The 21909-nt window shown below is 44.4% G+C and overlaps 1 protein-coding gene across 6 annotated transcripts in view; it reads left to right on the plus strand.

Annotated features, from left to right (window-relative positions):
* The first annotated feature begins 874 nt into the window (after positions 1-874).
* Positions 875-21909, plus strand: part of ppp6r3 (protein phosphatase 6, regulatory subunit 3) — a 172748-nt gene continuing 151713 nt past the window's right edge. For 5 of the 6 annotated variants that reach the window (XM_084316105.1, XM_084316109.1, XM_084316108.1 and 2 more), the window contains exons 1-2: positions 875-1087; positions 17478-17665. The gene's annotated coding sequence lies outside the window, so the exon portion shown is untranslated. Of the gene's footprint in view, positions 1088-17477; positions 17666-18019; positions 18038-21909 lie in introns of those variants that run through there. The other variant, XM_084316106.1, reaches the window with a different exon arrangement.

The following is a 21909-nucleotide window of genomic DNA, read 5'->3' on the forward strand; positions in this document are numbered from 1 at the left end:
CCCAACCCCCACCCACCCACCGAACCACCTCCAATGTACAGCCCCCCCCCCATCCACCCCACCTACCCAACCTCCCCCAATGTACAGTTTTACGTCAAATGTATATACTCTTTTCTAGACTATTTTTGTATCACAAACAGTACTGTATTTGCAAATCTGGTATGTCATAAATGTATAGATGTAGCAGTACTGTCTATCTGTATGTAATGTATGTCATATATGTTATGATGAATTGAAAATGGGGGACCCTGATGTAAACAAGACGAAAGTCTTTCTCTGGTCTGCATCCCCTTAACAATTGTATGTATTGAGCTGTACTGTACTGTACCCATTCTGCAATCTGTTAATAAACTTTTCAATCAATCAATCAATGTATGTCATATATGTCCTGATGAGTTGAAAATGGGGGACCCTGATGTAAACAAGACGAAAGTCTTTCTCTGGTCTGCATCCCCTTAACAATTGTGTGTATTGAGCTGTACTGTATTGTACTCATTTTGTAATCTGTTAATAAAGTTTTCAATCAATCAATTCAATCAATCAATCAATGCCGTGCAATTAAATTATTTCACTTTTTCCAAAAATGTTTTGGTTCTTAGTAAAGAAGGCAAGAAATATAGGGGGAACAATAATTCATATAATATTATGTATTCAATAAGCTGTACGCGGACTGTGTGGACTCTGTCGAGAATCTACTTCCGGAACCGGAGAGGGGCGGAGACACTGCGGAGTTCTGTACTTCCGGAATAAAAGGGGCCGGCCCTGGCGAGCTGTTATGTTGATTGGAGTGGCAGAAGTGTTGGCCAATAGGAGTGTAGGTTTCTGGTTTGAGTGACAGGAGGTGTAGTTGTGTTGGGGGATGGGGAGCCGCCATCTTGGAAAGTATCCTGCGTAGCTCGAGCTGTTGGCGCCCGGCGGCAGAACCACTTCAGCCTTTAATTCAGCCTTTAATTCAGCCGTTAATTCAACCTTTAATTAAACATTTAGCTCCACATCGACTCCAGCTCGGGTCCAGCTGAGCGGCTCTGCGGAGGCTGTGCTGCCGGGACTGAGAGCTGCATGCCGGGAGCTGAGCTGCTGTCTGTCGGTAGGTGAGCTGCTCCACTAGCTGCTGGCTAACTGTAGCTAACTGATGCTAACCAGCTAACTGATGCTGTTTATACTAGTTACTGTATCTAACTGTAGCTAGCTGTAGCTAACCAGCTAACAGTTTATACTCGTTACTGTATCTAGTTGTAGCTAACCAGCTAATGAACTGTGACCCCAACCAGCGAACTGATGCTGTTTATACTCGTTACTGTATCTAGCTGTAGCTAACTGATGCTGTTTATACTAGTTACTGTATCTAACTGTAGCTAGCTGTAGCTAACCAGCTAACTGATGCTGTTTATACTAGTTACTGTATCTAACTGTAGCTAGCTGTAGTTAACCAGCCAACTGATGCTGTTTATACTAGTTAAGTAGTTACTGTATCTAACTGTAGCTAGCTGTAGCTAACTGATGCTGTTTATACTAGTTACTGTATCTAACTGTAGCTAACCAGCTAACTGATGCTGTTTATACTAGTTACTGTATCTAACTGTAGCTAGCTGTAGTTAACCAGCCAACTGATGCTGTTTATACTAGTTACTGTAGCTAACTGATGCTGTTTATACTAGTTACTGTATCTAACTGTAGCTAACCAGCTAACTGATGCTGTTTATACTCGTTACTGTATCTAGCTGTAGCTAACCAGCTAACAGTTTATACTCATTACTGTATCTAGCTGTAGCTAACTGATGCTGTTTATACTAGTTACTGTATCTAACTGTATCTAGCTGTAGCTAACCAGCTAACAGTTTATACTAGTTACTGTATCTAGCTGTAGATAATGAACTGTGACCCCAACCAGCTAACTGATACTAGTTACTGTATCTAGCTGCTAGTTAACCAGCCAACTGATGCTGTACTAGTTACTGTAGCTAACCAGCTAACTGATGCTGTTTATACTAGTTAGTAGTTACTGTAGCTAACCAGCTAACTGATGCTGTTTATACTAGTTACTGTAGCTAACCAGCTAACTGATGCTGTTTATACTAGTTACTGTAGCTAACCAGCTAACTGATGCTGTTTATACTAGTTACTGTAGCTAACAGCTAACTGATGCTGTTTATACTAGTTACTGTAGCTAACCAGCTAACTGATGCTGTTTATACTAGTTACTGTATCTAGCTGTAGCTAACCAGCTAACTGATGCTGTTTATACTAGTTACTGTATCTAGCTGCTAGTTAACCAGCTAACTGATGCTGTTTATACTAGTTACTGTAGCTAACCAGCTAACTGATGCTGTTTATACTAGTTACTGTAGTTAACCAGCTAACTGATGCTGTTTATACTAGTTACTGTATCTAGCTGCTAGTTAACCAGCTAACTGATGCTGTTTATACTAGTTACTGTAGTTAACCAGCTAACTGATGCTGTTTATACTAGTTACTGTATCTAGCTGCTAGTTAACCAGCTAACTGATGCTGTTTATACTAGTTACTGTAGCTAACCAGCTAACTGATGCTGTTTATACTAGTTACTGTATCTAGCTGTAGCTAACCAGCTAACTGATGCTGTTTATTATACTAGTTACTGTATCTAGCTGTAGCTAACTGGCTGCTAGGTAGTTTATACTAGTTACTGGTGTCTAACTGCAGCTAACCAGCTAACTGATGCTGTTTATACTACATTTACATTTACATTTAGTCATTTAGCTGACGCTTTTATCCAAAGCGACTTACAAGTTCTGTACGACAAGCCATCAGGAAGGGCACAACTCTATCAGCTGAGCAACAATGTTCATCAAAGTGTTGAGTGCTACAGTGTAGGTTAGTTTATTAGGACAAGTGCATGACAGTACGGTTAGTTAAGGTTAGATTTTTTTTTTTTTATTGTTTTTTTTTTAATTCAGATAATGGTTGAAGAAGTGCGTCTTTAGTCGACGGCGAAAGATTGGACGTGATTCGGCTGTCCTAACTGGGGTGGGTAGTTCATTCCACCATTGTGGGGCAAGGACTGAGAATAGGCGACTTCTCTTTGATGACCCTCCCGGAGCTTGGATAGGAGTAGGTCTGAGGCGGCCAGAAGATGCAGAGCGTAGGGGTCTTGAGGGTGTGTAGTTAGAGACCATTGACCGGAGGTAGGCGGGAGCGGTTCCCTTTGCCGCACGGTATGCTAGGTCGAGGGCCTTGAAGCGGATTCGTGCAGCAATGGGGAGCCAGTGCAGGTCCCTAAGAAGTGGGGTGACATGGGCCGACTTCGGTAGGTTTGAGATCAGGCGGGCCGCTGCGTTCTGAATGAGTTGAAGAGGCTTAGTGGCAGTGGCCGGGAGGCCAGCGAGCAGTGCATTGCAGTAGTCGAGGCGGGAGATGACTGTTGATTGGACGAGGAGTTGGGTGGCTTCTTTTGTCAGGAAGGGGCGGATCCTTCTGACGTTGCTCAGGAGGAATCGGCAGGTTCTGGTCGTCGCTGCGATGTGAGCAGAGAAGTTCAACTGGTCGTCGAGGACAACACCAAGGTTCTTGGCGGTCGGGGACGCAGTCACAGCTGCATTCTCGACTGTGATTGAAAGGTCGGTTAGGGGGGAGGATTTGGCCGGCAGGTGGAGCAATTCTGTTTTGCTTAGGTTCAGTTTGAGGTGGTTGGACGTCATCCAGGCTGAGATGTCGGACAGACAGGCCGAGATCCGCTCAGAGACGTGGATATCTGAGGGAGGGAAGGAGAGGAAGAGTTGAGTATCGTCGGCATAACAATGGTAGGAGAAGCCATGAGACGTGATAATGTTACCCAGTGATTTAGTGTAGAGGGAGAAGAGAAGGGGTCCTAAAACCGAGCCCTGGGGGACACCCGTCTGCAGGGGCCGGGTGGCCGACAGGGTCCCTCTCCATGACACTTGGTAGGAGCGGTCATTGAGGTATGATGACAGCCATGTCAGCGCAGAGCCAGCCACTCCCATTCCTGCGAGGGCCGCAAGGAGGATCTGGTGGTTGACTGTGTCGAAGGCTGCAGATAGATCTAGGAGAATCAGGACAGAGGAGAGGCCTTTCGCTTTTGCTAAGTGAAGTGCCTCTGTGACCGCAATGAGGGCTGTCTCTGTGGAGTGACCAGTCCTGAAGCCTGACTGATTAGGGTCTAGGAGGTCATTCTGTAAGAGATAAGCAGTAAGTTGGTTGGATACAGCACGTTCAAGTGTTTTAGAAAGGAAGGAGAGAAGAGAGACAGGACGGTAGTTGCCTATGACGGTAGGGTTCAGGGTTGGTTTTTTTATGAGCGGCGTGACTCTGGCTTGTTTTAGGGAGGTGGGGACCACCCCCGAGTTGAGTGAGGAGTTGATGGTTGCAGTTAGGAATGGGAGGATGTCTGGTGCTATGGTCTGGAGGAGTGGGGAGGGTAGCTGGTAGGGATGGGAATTGATAGGATTTTATCGATACGATTCCATTATCGATTCTGCTTATCGATTCGATTCTTTATCGATTCTCTTATCGATACCTGATCAATTTATAATTTAAATAAATAAATTGGAAATGCAACAGAACTAAGCTGGTTAGAATAACAACATGCAACTTGACATTTCTGATTGTCATTTATTGTTGAGCCCCCATGTCAGGGGCGACAGTGGCTCGGGAGGTAGAGCAGTCGTCTGGCAATCCGGAGGTTCCCGGTTCGATTCCCGCTCCTCCCGGGCAGCGTGTCGATGTGTCCTTGAGCAAGACACTTAACCCCTAACTGCTCCCGATGAGCAGGTTGGCACCTTGCATGGTTGCCTGCGCCGTCGTTGTGTGAATGTGTGAGTGATTGGGTAAAATGTAAGGAACAAATTGTAAAGCGCTTTGGATAAAAGCGCTATATAAAAAAGCAGCCATTTACCATGTCAGAAAAATACAAAAACTGTAAAAAATAAAACATTAACTATAGCCTACACTTAAATAAAATAATGTATTTGAGATTCTCTTAAAATGTATTTATTTTTTTATTCTTAAACTAATTTAATCTATTGAATAACAGTCGTTATTCCTCTGACTTCTGTCTCACACACACACACACACACACACACACACACACACACAGACACACAGAGCTCCCTCCCCGGGCCCCTGTCCTGTAGGTATTGGCTTGTGTTGCTACACGGACACATTTGTATGTTGCACCATGGTACTTCCTGTCTGACGGACTTAGTAAATAAACAATCCGGCTCTTATTATATGTGAACTAAAGAGTACAATGTTTACAGAACAGTCCCCACCCGCTGTTTTATTGTATTTGTACCTGTACTATCCGCTGTCAGCTGTTTATCTCTCTTTGTGAGCTTGATTAAATAGCGTTAGCTCACGTTAGCTAGCGATAGCTCCGCGGCTAATTTTAGCTCACCCTAAACTAAATCAATGAAAGCATTCAAGTAGTTTTCACTGCACATAGAAGTAGCCAAACAGCGGGAGCATTTCGGGAGCATATGACCAAAAGCCAGGCAATTTCGAGCCCTTAAGGAATCAAATAGAGTCTGCCATGGCTACATGCTAACGCGCGCAACTGTAGGAAAAACCTGGCAGCGTTAAGGGAATCGAAAGTCACAGGAGCCACACGGTTCCAGGCATCGGCCAATTAGGAACCGGTTCCCAACGGGAACCGGTTTTCGATTCCCATCCCTAGTAGCTGGTCCAGCTGGCAAGTAGTCGGACGGTTCGACGTTACCAGTGTCAGGGTCTCTGCTTCTGTAATGGGAGAGAAAGATGACAGAGTGAAGGATGAGGTTCTCGATTCAGCATTTGGAATGGGTGGGGGTTGGGAGAAGGAGCTGCGGATGTTCTCCACTTTTTCCTCAAAGAAGATCGCAAAGTCTTCAGCAGAGAAAGATGAGGGAGGGGGGGGTGGGGGGGGAGTGAGGAGGGAGGACATGGTAGCATGCAGTTTGCGAAGATTCTTGGCAGAGGCCTCGATCCTATGGTGGAAGAAAGAAGCTTTGGCATTAGTGATGGTTTTGGAGAATGTTAACAAGAGGTTGTGATATGTGTCGATGTCAGCAGTGAGGCGTGACTTTCTATACTTCCTTTCAGCTGCTCTCAGGACCTGTCTTTGTTCTCTCACTGGATCTGTCAGCCATGGACTGGGTGGGGAACGGCGGGCAGGTTTCTCAACGAGGGGACAGAGCTTGTTGAAGGAGGTTGCAAGGGCTGAAAGGAGGGTGGAGGTTGCCATCTCTGTGGAGAGAGCAGAGAAGGTGTCACTCAAAGGTAGAGCGGATAGTATGTCAGAGGAGAGGGTGGAGGGGGATAGGGAGGGCAGGTTGCGTCTGAGTGAGACTGTTTGAGTTGGGGTGAAGACCTTTCGGTTAAGCATGAGAGTTAGTGAGAAGGATATGAAGGAATGGTCAGATACATGTAGGGGAGTTACCGTGGTGTTAATGATGCTGGAGTTACGGGAAAATATGAGATCCAAGGAGTTGCCTGCTTTGTGGGTGGGAGGCATGGCAGTGGGAGTCTGGTCAAACGATTGTAGGAGGGAGACTACTATGACTGACTGAGATGAGTCAGGCAGGTTGAAGTGGCCCAATAGAAGGAGAGGGGTACCATCTTCCGGTAAGGAGCTAAGAAGCATGTCCAGCTCATCTGTGAAGTGATCGAGTGTACCTGGAGGGCGGTAGAGTGTAACAATGGTGAGATTGAAAGGATTAGAGACAGATACTGCATGATATTCGAGAGAGGAGAGTGACAGTTCTGGGAGTGGTGTTACGTTTGTAGCCCATGAAGGAGATGTCATGAGGCCAGTGCCTCCACCCCGTCTGGAAGGTCGAGATGTGTGAGTGAAGTTATAGTTTGTAGATAATGCTGCAGGTGTTGATGAGTTATTGGGGGTTATCCAGGTCTCAGTTAGAGCCAGGAGCTGCAGATTTAGACTATGGGCGTAGGCAGTAATGAAGTCAGCTTTCTTGACTGCTGATTGACAATTCCATAAGCCTCCCCGTACTGGTGTATTAGTGGCTGTAGGAGGGTAGGAGAGATTAGCCGGGTTGCTAGCAAACTGCCGTGGGTGGGTTAAATCTGTTCTAGAGGAGCAGATTGTGGATATAGGTATGAGACACATTGTCTTGTCAAGAGTGGCAGGGAGGAAGTAGAGAAATAGCAGAGTGGGAGGGAAAGGGAGATTTTTCAGAGTGGAGTGTAAGATAGGACTAGGGTGTACTTAGCACTAGGTGGATCGGTGGATCCCTCGGCGGATAACCAGGAAAACTCCTCCTCTTTGTCCCTCTTCGTTTCTCGACGCTTCGCTGACGCTACACCAGCAAGCCTTTAAATCTCTATCACTAATTAGTGCTGTCTTAACACCTGGCCCTTAATGGGGGCACTTAACAAAACAAAATGGACGTTTTAAACACGCCCCTTTAATCAAGTCAGCTGGTTCCTCACTTTTAAGATTCACTAATAAACTTAAAATGGCTTACCCTAGTTTTCAGTATAAAGCAATGTTTCTCAGTGAGTGTGTCCTGTCCTTTCTTAACAGAGCTCAGTACAGAGTGATTTCAACACAGTCTGGACCTCTGCTTTTAAACAGGGCAGGCTCTTAATGGCTCACTCAGCAAATCAGTTGCTACTAGTAAACAGGAAACAGTCCCTTAATGGGGGCACTTAACTAAACAAAATGGCCGTTTTAAACACGCCCCTTTAATCAAGTCAGCTGGTTCCTCACTTTTAAGATTCACTAATAAACTTAAAATGGCTTACCCTAGTTTTCAGTATAAAGCAATGTTTCTCAGTGAGTGTGTCCTGTCCTTCCTTAACAGAGCTCAGTACAGAGTTACTGGTATCTAACTGTAGCTAGCTGTAGTTAACCAGCTAACTGATGCTGTTAAATACTAGTTACTGGTATCTAACTGTAGCTAGCTGTAGTTAACCAGCTAACTGATGCTGTTAAATACTAGTTACTGGTATCTAACTGTAGCTAGCTGTAGCTAACCAGCTAACTGATGCTGTTTATACTAGTTACTGGTATCTAACTGCTAGTTAACCAGCTAACTGATGCTAGGTAGTTTGTACTAGTAACTGGTGTCTAACTGCTAGTTAACCAGCTAACTGATGCTAGGTCGTTTGTACTACTGGTATCTAGCTGCTAGTTAACCAGCTAATTAACTGTTTGGTAGTTTATACTAGTTAACTGGTATGGTAGTTTATACTAGTTAACTGGTATCTAGCTGCTATCTAACCAGCCAACTGGCTGCTAGGTAGTTTGTACTAGTTAACCGCTCGGTTGGTTGCTGGTGTTACAAGCCAAGTATCTCATACAGCTGATAGATGTGATGGTTCAATATCAGCCTGGCGTCATTCAGCTCCATACTAGCGTCAGCTGCCAAGTGAGCCTGGCTTTGTAACGTCAACCTGCTCCAGGTCCCTGAGAACTGGGTCAAACTAACTCCACTAACTCAACCGGACCTCCAGCCAGACCAGGTCCATCTGCAGGCCGGTCCGAGCTGTTCATTAGCTGGGTGTCTCGGCCTGTAGACCGCTACACGTTAGCCTTGGCTTCTGTCCAGTGACACCCCTTCTGAATCAGAGAGCTAGCTAGCTGGCTGCAGTGTGTTGTTCAGGACAGACTTCAGATCTCCGGCCTCCAGTCTCTTGATGCCATTAGCTGGGCCTGCTCTTGGAGGTCTGGTCTTTGTGATGTTAGTGTAGGTCTGCTGCTCGGGTCACACTGGTCAACTGGGCTGTCGGATGGCCGCCAACAACAGCCTGCGACCAGCCTCTCTGTTGTAGCCTGGTAACCTGGGAACCCGTGTGTGGTGGGCCTGAGCCTGGTAGTTCGCCTGGTTGATTGTTTATGTCACAGGAGGCTAGGTCACAGGGCTACTTGCTCAGCAACGGATTGGCTCCCAGGCAGCTGTGTGTGTTGTAGGAAGAATTACTGGTATAAAGGCTGTCTTAAATACTTCCAAGCTTCGAAGCTTCGTTCGGTGGGCATGGGATTCGAATATGAAAATAAAATTTGATTATAAATTTTTTTTTTTTTTTTTTTTTTTTTGCTAAATCAACTCTGCCTCTCTTTGTTAACTACAACAAGAAATGCTGTTTGTTATTTAAAGGAAAACTCCAACATTTTGGGAAATTTGCTTATTTAACATCTTCCCTGGAGTTAGACAAGAAGATGCATACCTTTTTTGTCTCTGTGCGTGCATTTAGCTTTGGGAACAGTCGCTCCGTTAACGTAGCTTAGCTTCATCACTGGAAGTGGGGGAGATCCGGAGCTTCATCACTGGAAGTGGGGGAGATCCGGAGCCTGACGTTCCCTTACACTGTATACAGTCACGAAATACACTCCAAATACAACTCCAAAACGTTCATGTAAACATGTTGTGACCTGTGTATTCACCACGTGGAGAAATAAAAAATAATTGAATTAGACAATTACGTTTTATAAACAAATATACTCTGAACTATTTTTTGCCTAACCACTCCTCTCTGAGCGCAGCCAGTGATTTCAACGTGTCGTCGTGATTGTTGACATTCTCATTCATTCAAAGGATCCGAACCGATTGAAGTTTATGGATACCATGACTTAAAATCCTCTTACCTTGACGATTAAAAGCCTCCCCAATTTAGAAAACAGTAATCCAATGGCTGGTATTGTTATACCGGACGCTCTGAGCTAACCGGAGCTAACACAGAACAGGATGGTAAAGCATATATAATTACTTCCTTTCTGGGGTTTTCAAAATAAAAGAGCGACGGCTATAGCAGCGGAATACGTTTATTTTGTACATTATCTAACGTTACAACTAACCTAAAGTTCAAGTTGTCAAGAAGTCATTATATATGCTTTACCATCCTGTTCTGTGTTAGCTCCGGTTAGCTCAGAGTAGGCCTGCCGCGATAAGCAATAAATCGATTAATTGCTGCGATAATTCAAATGAATGCAATGATTTTGACGGGCGCGATTAATTGCTATTTGCGCGTTTGTTTTAATGAGGCGGAACCAGTGCCCCTTGTCAGTCACTGTCCGTGTTGGGAGGCGGGCCGCTGACGTTACTAGAGTACAGCACGGGAGCTCCGTGGGGCAATGCCACATAGCTTAACTACATTTCTCAATAGTGTTGCTCCTTTTAACCAAGTAGCATTATTTGTAGTGTAACGTTAGCTATTTTTAGACCCAAGTAGTTACTCGCTACTGCCCGGAGAAACTGGACTGCTAAATAAAGATGAAAGATAGAGCTTTGATTCTCATTCCATGCTAACAACATTAGCTAAATAGCTAACAAACGAAATACAACGTATAGCATAGCTACAAGTACAACACAGAATAACGTTAATACAATTACATGCATCATTGTTTACAATGAACGGGTGGGGCTAGTCAAAGGACTGGACACGGGGACAAGTTAAACATGAATTAATTTATTATAACACTCCGGTAGTTTCGAGTCGTGCTGCAGTGCTTACGCACCACAGCTATTCTATTATATACTGCTTTGACGCTTCCTCCTCATCGTTGATTGCCTGTAGTAGCTGCATCTAACGTTAGTAGCTAACGTTAAAACTAACCTAAAGTTAGTTGTTCACCAACAATTTGTTTTATCATTAGCTCAAAAACAGAACCGGACGAGACAAGTTGTCTGCTTAGGATAATCACAACAATACTTCCGGTCCGGTCGGTGGGCTTCAAAATAAAAGTCTAAAACACCGGAAAAGACGGAGCGGTGGGCTTCAAAATAAAAGTTTTGGGAAATAAATTTCTCAAAAAAAATTCTCTAACCGGTCGCAATAATATCGCTTATCGCGATATTTTCGGGGGCAATTAATCACCCAGCAAAATGTGTTATCGTGGCAGGCCTAGCTCAGAGCGTCCGGTATAACAATACCAGCCATTGGATTACTGTTTTCTAAATTGGGGAGGCTTTTAATCGTCAAGGTGGTCAGTGTTTATCTAGAATGTTTAGTAACAGTGGTCAGTGTTTATCTAGAATGTTTAGTAACAGTGGTGGTCAGTGTTTATCTAGAATGTTTAGTAACAGTGGTCAGTGTTTATCTAGAATGTTTAGTAACAGTGGTCAGTGTTTATCTAGAATGTTTAGTAACAGTGGTGGTCAGTGTTTATCTAGAATGTTTAGTAACAGTGGTGGTCAGTGTCTCTAGAATGTTTAGTAACAGTGGTGGTCAGTGTTTATCTAGAATGTTTAGTAACAGTGGTCAGTGTCTCTAGAATGTTTAGTAACAGTGGTGGTCAGTGTTTCTCTAGAATGTTTAGTAACAGTGGTGGTCAGTGTGTCTCTAGAATGTTTAGTAACAGTGGTGGTCAGTGTTTATCTAGAATGTTTAGTAACGGTGGTCAGTGTTTATCTAGAATGTTTAGTAACAGTGGTGGTCAGTGTTTCTCTAGAATGTTTAGTAACAGTGGTGGTCAGTGTCTCTAGAATGTTTAGTAACAGTGGTGGTGGTCAGTGTTTATCTAGAATGTTTAGTAACGGTGGTCAGTGTTTATCTAGAATGTTTAGTAACAGTGGTGGTCAGTGTTTCTCTAGAATGTTTAGTAACAGTGGTGGTCAGTGTCTCTAGAATGTTTAGTAACAGTGGTGGTCAGTGTCTCTAGAATGTTTAGTAACAGTGGTGGTCAGTGTGTCTCTAGAATGTTTAGTAACAGTGGTGGTCAGTGTTTATCTAGAATGTTTAGTAACAGTGGTCAGTGTTTATCTAGAATGTTTAGTAACAGTGGTGGTGGTCAGTGTTTATCTAGAATGTTTAGTAACAGTGGTGGTCAGTGTTTATCTAGAATGTTTAGTAACAGTGGTGGTCAGTGTTTATCTAGAATGTTTAGTAACAGTGGTCAGTGTTTAATTATCTAGAATGTTTAGTAACAGTGGTGGTAGGGCTGGGCGATATGGCCTAAAAATTAAATCCCTGATTATTAAAAAAAAAATCCGATTTACGATTTTAATCGATTTTTTTCTCTTAAACTAGAAACGCCAAGGAAATCATTCAAATAACCTTTGTTTTTATTTGACAAAAAAAATTATCAAACCAAGATGAATGTCCCTATTGGGATTGAAGTGCAAACCTAACTTTCACCAATCTTGTCGACCCCGCCCCCAAGTCGCTCTCCGCTCGCTCACGCTCACCTTGAATCGAGCGCTCCCCGCGCCAGATCGCTCGGCAGATCCTTTTTTTTTTTGGAGCATGGTGTAAATTAGCTCAAACTACAACAGTCTACACCCCCTGGGCCCCTTAACAATTGTTTATATTGAGCCGCATTGTAATTGTACCCATTCTGCAATGTTAAATAACGTTGTTTATCCATTCACTAGCTCTATTAAGCGATGATAGCTAGCCTAGCCACAATGCTATGGTCGCTGCCATTAACGTTAGCATGTAAGCTAACGACAACAACAATGGCGTCGAATCCCGTCGATACTTTTTCTAACAGGATGTGAGTGACAAAGCCTGAACAGGATATCACAGGTTCACCCTTCTCATTGGTTGAAAATGGCCTTCATGTTTGTTAGGGATGGGTACCGAATTCGGTACTTTTGAGGTACCGAACCGAAACACGTCGGTACTACCGAGTATCGAATCAAGTGAGAAACCGAAAAAAAAAAAAAAAAAAAAAAAAAAAAAAAAAAAAAAAAAAAAATTTATTACTTTTTTTTTTTTTTTTACTTTTTTTAACTTTTTTCTTTTCATGTCAACGTTCACACGCACAATATATGCTTACCTAGGATTTGACTTGATTCAACAACAAAGCAGTCGGAGCAATGACAAGCCGAAAACTGTCGAAATTGTAGTTATTTGAAGTTTGGATTTTTTTTTTACGACTGAGGTAGGTAAATTAAATTTCTTGAGACTAAAGTACCGAAAAAAGGTACCGTTGGGTACCGGTATCGATTCACAGGTACCGGTATCGGTTCAAATGTGAAAGGTACCCATCCCTAATGTTTGTACATCGCCATCTGTTGCTTTGGCATTGTACTACATGTATATTACATCAGTGTTAAACCACTGTGAGCGGCCTGGAGTGGATTGGAGCGGAGGAGAACTCTCGCTCCGGACGTCGCGCCGACTCATTTTAAAACCCACTCCTCGATCACGTCAAAACCGCCCGCTCCGCTCCCCGCGCCGCTCACATGGCCTGCTCTTGATCAAACAAAGATGAATGTCCCTATTGGGATTAATAGTGCAATAACTTGCTTTTTCACCAAACTTCACTTAAAACAAATAAAAGGTGCCTCTTAATCATCAAACAAGAATGAATTTCCCTATTGGGATTAATATAGTGCAAATCTAACTTTCACCAAACATCACTTTTTGTTAAATAAAAGGTGACCCTTAAAAAAAAAATCAAATAGGATCGATGCAACGTAAAAAGATCGATTCATATTGTGATACTCTTATTTTGAAAATCCCATGGAGTGTCGTATCCGCTCGACTCAGATCAACAGCACACAGCAGTAGCATCTCTAGAGCGTCACTAGAGCAAGGCTAGTGTGCCTATTCTGCGACCCAAAACAAGTCCCTGCTGTTTTATTCCACAACGGGTCAAATGCATCTAACCTGCTTTGCAATCCTCGCCATTCCTTTATGCCCACGTCGTGTTAAAGATCGAAATTAACGTTACGTTAGCGTAAGCTAACAACAAGCTAACCCAGAGCCATAGGCACTATTAGGCAGAGAGAAGTGGGGACTGGGGGCATGCTCCCTTTCTCTCTGTGTGTGTGTGCGTTTGGAAAGACCAGATGACGTATAGTATATTATTTATAGTAAATGTACTGAGGATGGACGGATAATGTTGATATTTAAACATAAAAAATACAATACATATTAAATGTATTCATGATCATCATGCAACATAAAACAGTTGCAGGAATGGCTTGGGAGAGGAAGGGGTTTTAGGTTGCGTGTTGTGAGTTCCAAAAAAAATTACTTAAAAGTTTAAAGCTAAATATATCAAAACGTGGCACTTTACAGTGAACAGGAAGTCTATTGGTATTAAAAACAATAGATAATTTAAATGTCTGGAAGAGCTCAAAAATAAAAATGTCGAATGATATTTCCATTGCCTTTTTTTTTGTTGATCTAAATGTTACTGATTGTGTTAAATGGGCTTATAATATCGTCTCATATTGATCGCAGGCACGGGCACCTGAATCGAATCGTATCGTGGCAGACTTTGTGATATCGGAAAATATCGTATCGTTGTCCAAAGAATCGGTATCGTATCGTGATGAAACTGGTGATTCCCACCCCTAGTGGTCAGTGTTTCTAGAATGTTTAGTAACAGTGGTGGTCAGTGTTTATCCAACATGTCCACTATAGGCTACACAGAGGGATGGGCAAAGTTACCAGACGGCCCAACCCTTTCATTACAGCGGAGTGAGGCCACCTAGCATTAACACAAGGCCTAATGATCATAGAAAAGTAGGGCTGACCTTCGAAGCTTTTTTTGGCAATCGAAGCTTTGGGGCCGAGCTTCGATTTTAATTCGAAGCTTCGGAAAATAAAAAAAATATTAATAATCTATTTATTATTATTTTGTATCTTATGTTGTGGGACTTGTACAAACTTTGTTGTTTTTAAATGTGCTCTATAAATAAAGTGGATTGGATTAATTAATTAAGTAGCCCCTTTCGTGACTGTGACGCAGCCAACAAGGTTTCAGGCTTGCTGCACATGCGTCGGAGGAAAGCATGTGACAGTCTCCGGCAATGTTCCCTCTAATAATTTTTTGGTCTGAGCAAACACTCAAACCTCCTGAGCAGACATCAGCAACTACTGAGCAACATACGTCACCTGCCGATTAACCGGTTAGTTGATAAGCGGCGGTTTGTAAAAAATCTGAGAATCTTAATTTCCCTTAATGTCTAACATAAAAATATATACATTTTGCTGATACACAGAAATAATACAAAAAGGCATATTATATTCCTTAATCAAATATTTATTTGACCATTGATTGACGATACAGAGCATAGTCCTTACTTTGGCGGCGGCGGTGTGAGTGATGTCACTAACTTTTGTCTTTTTAGGAGGCTGACTCGTCATTATTTTATTAAGTGAATTATAATGCGACTTCAAGGGTGACCATATTGTGATTTTTTTTTAAAGAGGACACTCTGCCTTCAGCCTCAAGATACTTAATCAAAGTTTACTCAAAGATGCCTTATCATTATAATATATTTAAAGTATACCTCCTCTGTATGGATATAAAATCATTGTTTATATTATTTTATATAACAAAATAATATCTCTCTATAACCAAAGTTACTCAACATGCTGTATTATGCCTAAAGTAATCTATCTGACAAATCTCAAGAAAATAACTAAATCAACCTATGACAAAATAATATATATTTTCAAGTCTTACTGGACAAAATAAATAACAAGAAAAATATGATGTAATGTTCTAAATAATACCTCTTCTGTATTAGAAAATCCAGCTTTAAAAAATATATCTTTATCTTTTCAATGTAATGTAAATTATAAAACAGTAACCTCACAAAGATACTAATTTAAAAGTGCACTATGCAGTTTCAGATTTGTTGCAATTAGTGTACTAAACTAATTTATTACACACATAATCCTTATCATTGTATCATAAGCATCTTATCAAACCAAAACATCATTTTGAGGCATCAAAATAGTTTTAAATGATTTTCTTTTTCTCTCTGTATAGCTACATTCTTCAATCAATTTGGTCAACTTTGCCATCAAACTCTCGCACTGCTTTGTTTGTAATGTTTTGCTGTGTCCATGTGAGCTTTGAGATCGCCAGCACCTTTATTAGACACAAACATATGGTCAAGCTTTGCACGCGTTGCACTCCGCTTCCAATTAGTTTCGACCGGGATGATAAATTGGAAATTTTCTCTGCAGTTCATATGTAATGTACATTTTCGCGTTTGCATTGTGAGGAGCCAGCAACGCTGGTCGGATCTGTGCACTTCCTCATCTGTTGTGTGTGTCTGTGTGAGCGTGCAGTAGCGCTGCCCACAAAGCACTGAAAGCGGGGCTTCTCTTGGTAACGTCACACGCAACAGGTTACCGTTAGGGATGTCCCGATCACATTTTTTTGCTCCCGATCCGATCCCGATCATGTGATTTTGAGTATCTACCGATACCGATCTTTGCCGATCCGATCAAAAAAATAAAATAAATAAATAAAAATAATATATATATATTTCTTTTTTATCCCAATTTCTCACATTACATTCACCCTGAATGTTAATGTTATCCAGGTGAAAAGTTAACTTCATTCAAGCGAGGCATTGCAATCCTTAACATAAATCATTTGATGTATAATTAAATCAAAGGAAATGCGTTTGGGTCAGAGTGTGTGGCTGGTCTGCCGTTCTGCAGCTTGATACTATTGGTTTGTTTTGGCAAAATTCTTCTGCTCTGTGTGACAATAAATAAATGAATGATGATTTGCAATTTAAAACCAAAACTAAGGCCTCAGTGAATGAGTTTAAGACGTGAACATGGTCATGTTTGTTGAATAAAAAAAAATTGTTAAATTTTAAAAAAATATTAAAAAAAAAAAAATCGTCTATCAAGCAAACAATTATATTATATTTAATTTATAATTTATAATTATATCAGACAATGCACCTACAAAAGCAGATGATTACAATTAAATTAGCCAACTTGGTAACACATTAGTCATAGCAGCATAGGCATAGCCTTATTAATGTTTTGTGTGGCGCCGTCGTGTACAACGATACTTAAGTTTTTTAGGTGATTTGACAAAGTTGATCTGAAAAATTATCTGATCGGTGACTCAAAACCTTGGTATATCTTAGATGGAATACCGTAATTCCTCTAATAGTAACCCCGGCTTGTATTTGTTTAAACTGTAGCTGATACCAGGCTTGTATTAGGAGGAGGCATGTATAAGAGAGAGGCCTATATTTCTAATTTTCAAACGGATCATAATGAATAAATCAACATTTTGTGTCAGTTTGAACCCAGTAAAATGTACTGGGTTCATTTATTGAAACCAAGTACTGTATGAAATACGGTAGTAAACAGTGCAATTACAGGTGGTCAAAAAAAGTTAAATAAAGTAAAATAGTGCAATCACAATACTGGTATAATAATAATAATAATAACTTCGTTTTATACAATTCTGAGGTAGGCTTACTCTCTTGGTAAACATTAACACCATACCATTATATGGTATTTACTGCACAGCCTGGCCAGCATATACATGAAACCCGGCTTGTATTAGGAGGCCGGCTTATAATTGCTTAGCTCAACAGCGCACCCGGTCATTAATAGAGACCCGGTTTTTAATTGAATACCGGTTACTATTAGAGGAATTACGGTATACAGACAGATAGACACTACAACTTGTCAAAACACATACCGTTTTATTGGGGACACACTCAAATGACCCCCCGGCCCCGGAAACCTATTTACATCACTGATCTTTATGCTGTTGTTTAACTAATTCATCTCTCCTGTGTCTCCTTCTCTCACAGGTGTGTTGTGGATGTGTTGAGCTGACGGGTGGTTCTGCTGTATGTGTGCTGTCTGACTGTCTGACTCTGTCCGTCTGTCACCGCTGTCTGCCTGCCAGCCAGCCTGGAATGGGCCGTACTTTCCCAGCGCCTCCAATTCACCTGCTGTTTCTAAGCTGAGTTCACTGTCTGAACTCCAACTCTCTCAGGTAGGATTAGAGTTAGGGCCTAACAAAATAAATTGTTTGGTTCCTGTTGGTTGTCAGTTATGGCCATGGGTAGGTAGGTAGGGAATTTATTTTATTAAATTTTTTCCCACGGCGACTATGGATAGGGAATTTCTTTATCTAATTAAAATGTTCACGACAACATGGATGCATGTACTCTGCCAGCATGTTTAATATCCATAATACTAAAGGTTTGACTAAGATTTGTATGAAACTTTATTGCAATTTTTTTTTTTTTTTTTTACTCATAAGATATATTGGGTCGCACCTAAATCGGCAGGGTCGGTCGGCAACCGGAACCAAACCATTTATTTTGATAAGCCTAGTTCACTGTCTGAACTCCAACTCTCTCAGGTAGGATTAGTGCTGGTCTAGAGCTAGCAGGGCCACAGTTATGTAGACCAGTGTCTCCTGGTCTAGAGCCAGCAGGCAGGGCCACAGTTATGTAGACCAGTGTCTCCTGGTCTAGAGCCAGCAGGGCCACAGTTATGTAGACCAGTGTCTCCTGGTCTAGAGCCAGCAGGCAGGGCCACAGTTATGTAGACCAATGTATCCTGGTCTAGAGCCAGCAGGCAGGGCCACAGTTATGTAGACCAGTGTCTCCTGGTCTAGAGCCAGCAGGCAGGGCCACAGTTATGTAGACCAGTGTCTCCTGGTCTAGAGCCAGCAGGCAGGGCCACAGTTATGTAGACCAGTGTCTCCTGGTCTAGAGCCAGCAGGGCCACAGTTATGTAGACCAGTGTCTCCTGGTCTAGAGCCAGCAGGCAGGGCCACAGTTATGTAGACCAGTGTCTCCTGGTCTAGAGCCAGCAGGCAGGGCCACAGTTATGTAGACCAGTGTCTCCTGGTCTAGAGCCAGCAGGGCCATAGTTATGTAGACCAGTGTCTCCTGGTCTAGAGCCAGCAGGCAGGGCCACAGTTATGTAGACCAGTGTCTCCTGGTCTAGAGCCAGCAGGCAGGGCCACAGTTATGTAGACCAGTGTCTCCTGGTCTAGAGCCAGCAGGGCCACAGTTATGTAGACCAGTGTCTCCTGGTCTAGAGCCAGCAGGCAGGGCCACAGTTATGTAGACCAGTGTCTCCTGGTCTAGAGCCAGCAGGCAGGGCCACAGTTATGTAGACCAGTGTCTCCTGGTCTAGAGCCAGCAGGCAGGGCCACAGTTATGTAGACCAGTGTCTCCTGGTCTAGAGCCAGCAGGCAGGGCCACAGTTATGTAGACCAGTGTCTCCTGGTCTAGAGCCAGCAGGGCCACAGTTATGTAGACCAGTGTCTCCTGGTCTAGAGCCAGCAGGCAGGGCCACAGTTATGTAGACCAGTGTCTCCTGGTCTAGAGCCAGCAGGCAGTGCCACAGTTATGTAGACCAGTGTCTCCTGGTCTAGAGCCAGCAGGCAGGGCCATAGTTATGTAGACTAGTGTCTCCTGGTCTAGAGCCAGCAGGGCCACAGTTATGTAGACCAGTGTCTCCTGGTCTAGAGCCAGCAGGCAGGGCCACAGTTATGTAGACCAGTGTCTCCTGGTCTAGAGCCAGCAGGCAGGGCCACAGTTATGTAGACCAGTGTCTCCTGGTCTAGAGCCAGCAGGCAGGGCCACAGTTATGTAGACCAGTGTCTCCTGGTCTAGAGCCAGCAGGCAGGGCCACAGTTATGTAGACCAGTGTCTCCTGGTCTAGAGCCAGCAGGCAGGGCCACAGTTATGTAGACCAGTGTCTCCTGGTCTAGAGCCAGCAGGCAGGGCCACAGTTATGTAGACCAGTGTCTCCTGGTCTAGAGCCAGCAGGCAGGGCCACAGTTATGTAGACCAGTGTCTCCTGGTCTAGAGCCAGCAGGGCCACAGTTATGTAGACCAGTGTCTCCTGGTCTAGAGCGAGCAGGCAGGGCCACAGTTATGTAGACCAGTGTCTCCTGGTCTAGAGCCAGCAGGGCCACAGTTATGTAGACCAGTGTCTCCTGGTCTAGAGCCAGCAGGGCCACAGTTATGTAGACCAGTGTCTCCTGGTCTAGAGCCAGCAGGCAGGGCCACAGTTATGTAGACCAGTGTCTCCTGGTCTAGAGCCAGCAGGCAGGGCCACAGTTATGTAGACCAGTGTCTCCTGGTCTAGAGCCAGCAGGGCCACAGTTATGTAGACCAGTGTCTCCTGGTCTAGAGCCAGCAGGCAGGGCCACAGTTATGTAGACCAGTGTCTCCTGGTCTAGAGCCAGCAGGGCCATAGTTATGTAGACCAGTGTCTCCTGGTCTAGAGCCAGCAGGCAGGGCCACAGTTATGTAGACCAGTGTCTCCTGGTCTAGAGCCAGCAGGCAGGGCCACAGTTATGTAGACCAGTGTCTCCTGGTCTCGAGCCAGCAGGCAGGGCCACAGTTATGTAGACCAGTGTCTCCTGGTCTAGAGCCAGCAGGCAGGGCCACAGTTATGTAGACCAGTGTCTCCTGGTCTAGAGCCAGCAGGCAGGGCCACAGTTATGTAGACCAGTGTCTCCTGGTCTAGAGCCAGCAGGGCCACAGTTATGTAGACCAGTGTCTCCTGGTCTAGAGCCAGCAGGGCCACAGTTATGTAGACCAGTGTCTCCTGGTCTAGAGCCAGCAGGGCCACAGTTATGTAGACCAGTGTCTCCTGGTCTAGAGCCAGCAGGCAGGGCCACAGTTATGTAGACCAGTGTCTCCTGGTCTAGAGCCAGCAGGCAGGGCCACAGTTATGTAGACCAGTGTCTCCTGGTCTAGAGCCAGCAGGCAGGGCCACAGTTATGTAGACCAGTGTCTCCTGGTCTAGAGCCAGCAGGCAGGGCCACAGTTATGTAGACCAGTGTCTCCTGGTCTAGAGCCAGCAGGCAGGGCCACAGTTATGTAGACCAGTGTCTCCTGGTCTAGAGCCAGCAGGCAGGGCCACAGTTATGTAGACCAGTGTCTCCTGGTCTAGAGCCAGCAGGCAGGGCCACAGTTATGTAGACCAGTGTCTCCTGGTCTAGAGCCAGCAGGCAGGGCCACAGTTATGTAGACCAGTGTCTCCTGGTCTAGAGCTAGCAGGCAGGGCCACAGTTATGTAGACCAGTGTCTCCTGGTCTAGAGCCAGCAGGCAGGGCCACAGTTATGTAGACCAGTGTCTCCTGGTCTAGAGCCAGCAGGGCCACAGTTATGTAGACCAGTGTCTCCTGGTCTAGAGCCAGCAGGCAGGGCCACAGTTATGTAGACCAGTGTCTCCTGGTCTAGAGCCAGCAGGCAGGGCCACAGTTATGTAGACCAGTGTCTCCTGGTCTAGAGCCAGCAGGGCCACAGTTATGTAGACCAGTGTCTCCTGGTCTAGAGCCAGCAGGCAGGGCCACAGTTATGTAGACCAGTGTCTCCTGGTCTAGAGCCAGCAGGCAGGGCCACAGTTATGTAGACCAGTGTCTCCTGGTCTAGAGCCAGCAGGGCCACAGTTATGTAGACCAGTGTCTCCTGGTCTAGAGCCAGCAGGGCCACAGTTATGTAGACCAGTGTCTCCTGGTCTAGAGCCAGCAGGCAGGGCCACAGTTATGTAGACCAGTGTCTCCTGGTCTAGAGCCAGCAGGCAGGGCCACAGTTATGTAGACCAGTGTCTCCTGGTCTAGAGCCAGCAGGCAGGGCCACAGTTATGTAGACCAGTGTCTCCTGGTCTAGAGCCAGCAGCGCCACAGTTATGTAGACCAGTGTCTCCTGGTCTAGAGCCAGCAGGGCCACAGTTATGTAGACCAGTGTCTCCTGGTCTAGAGCCAGCAGGCAGGGCCACAGTTATGTAGACCAGTGTCTCCTGGTCTAGAGCCAGCAGGCAGGGCCACAGTTATGTAGACCAGTGTCTCCTGGTCTAGAGCCAGCAGGGCCACAGTTATGTAGACCAGTGTCTCCTGGTCTAGAGCCAGCAGGGCCACAGTTATGTAGACCAGTGTCTCCTGGTCTAGAGCCAGCAGGCAGGGCCACAGTTATGTAGACCAGTGTCTCCTGGTCTAGAGCCAGCAGCGCCACAGTTATGTAGACCAGTGTCTCCTGGTCTAGAGCCAGCAGCGCCACAGTTACCTCTTTGCGCTGTTGAGGGATTCTTGCTAAAAACGTGTGAATATCGGCCGATATATCTACCAAATTTCTTTTGCCGATCAGCATCGGCCCCAAAAATCCAGTATCCATCTGTAGTGGCTATCATGCTCTGCCTACAGTGTTCTCTGACCTAACCCCACCTCCTCCTCCTCCTCTCTCCACCTCCTGCTCCTCCTCTCCACCT

The sequence above is a fragment of the Notolepis coatsorum genome (genome assembly GCF_963971535.1).
Source record: "Notolepis coatsorum genome assembly, chromosome: 6".
Taxonomy (NCBI): Eukaryota; Metazoa; Chordata; class Actinopteri; order Aulopiformes; family Paralepididae; genus Notolepis; species Notolepis coatsorum.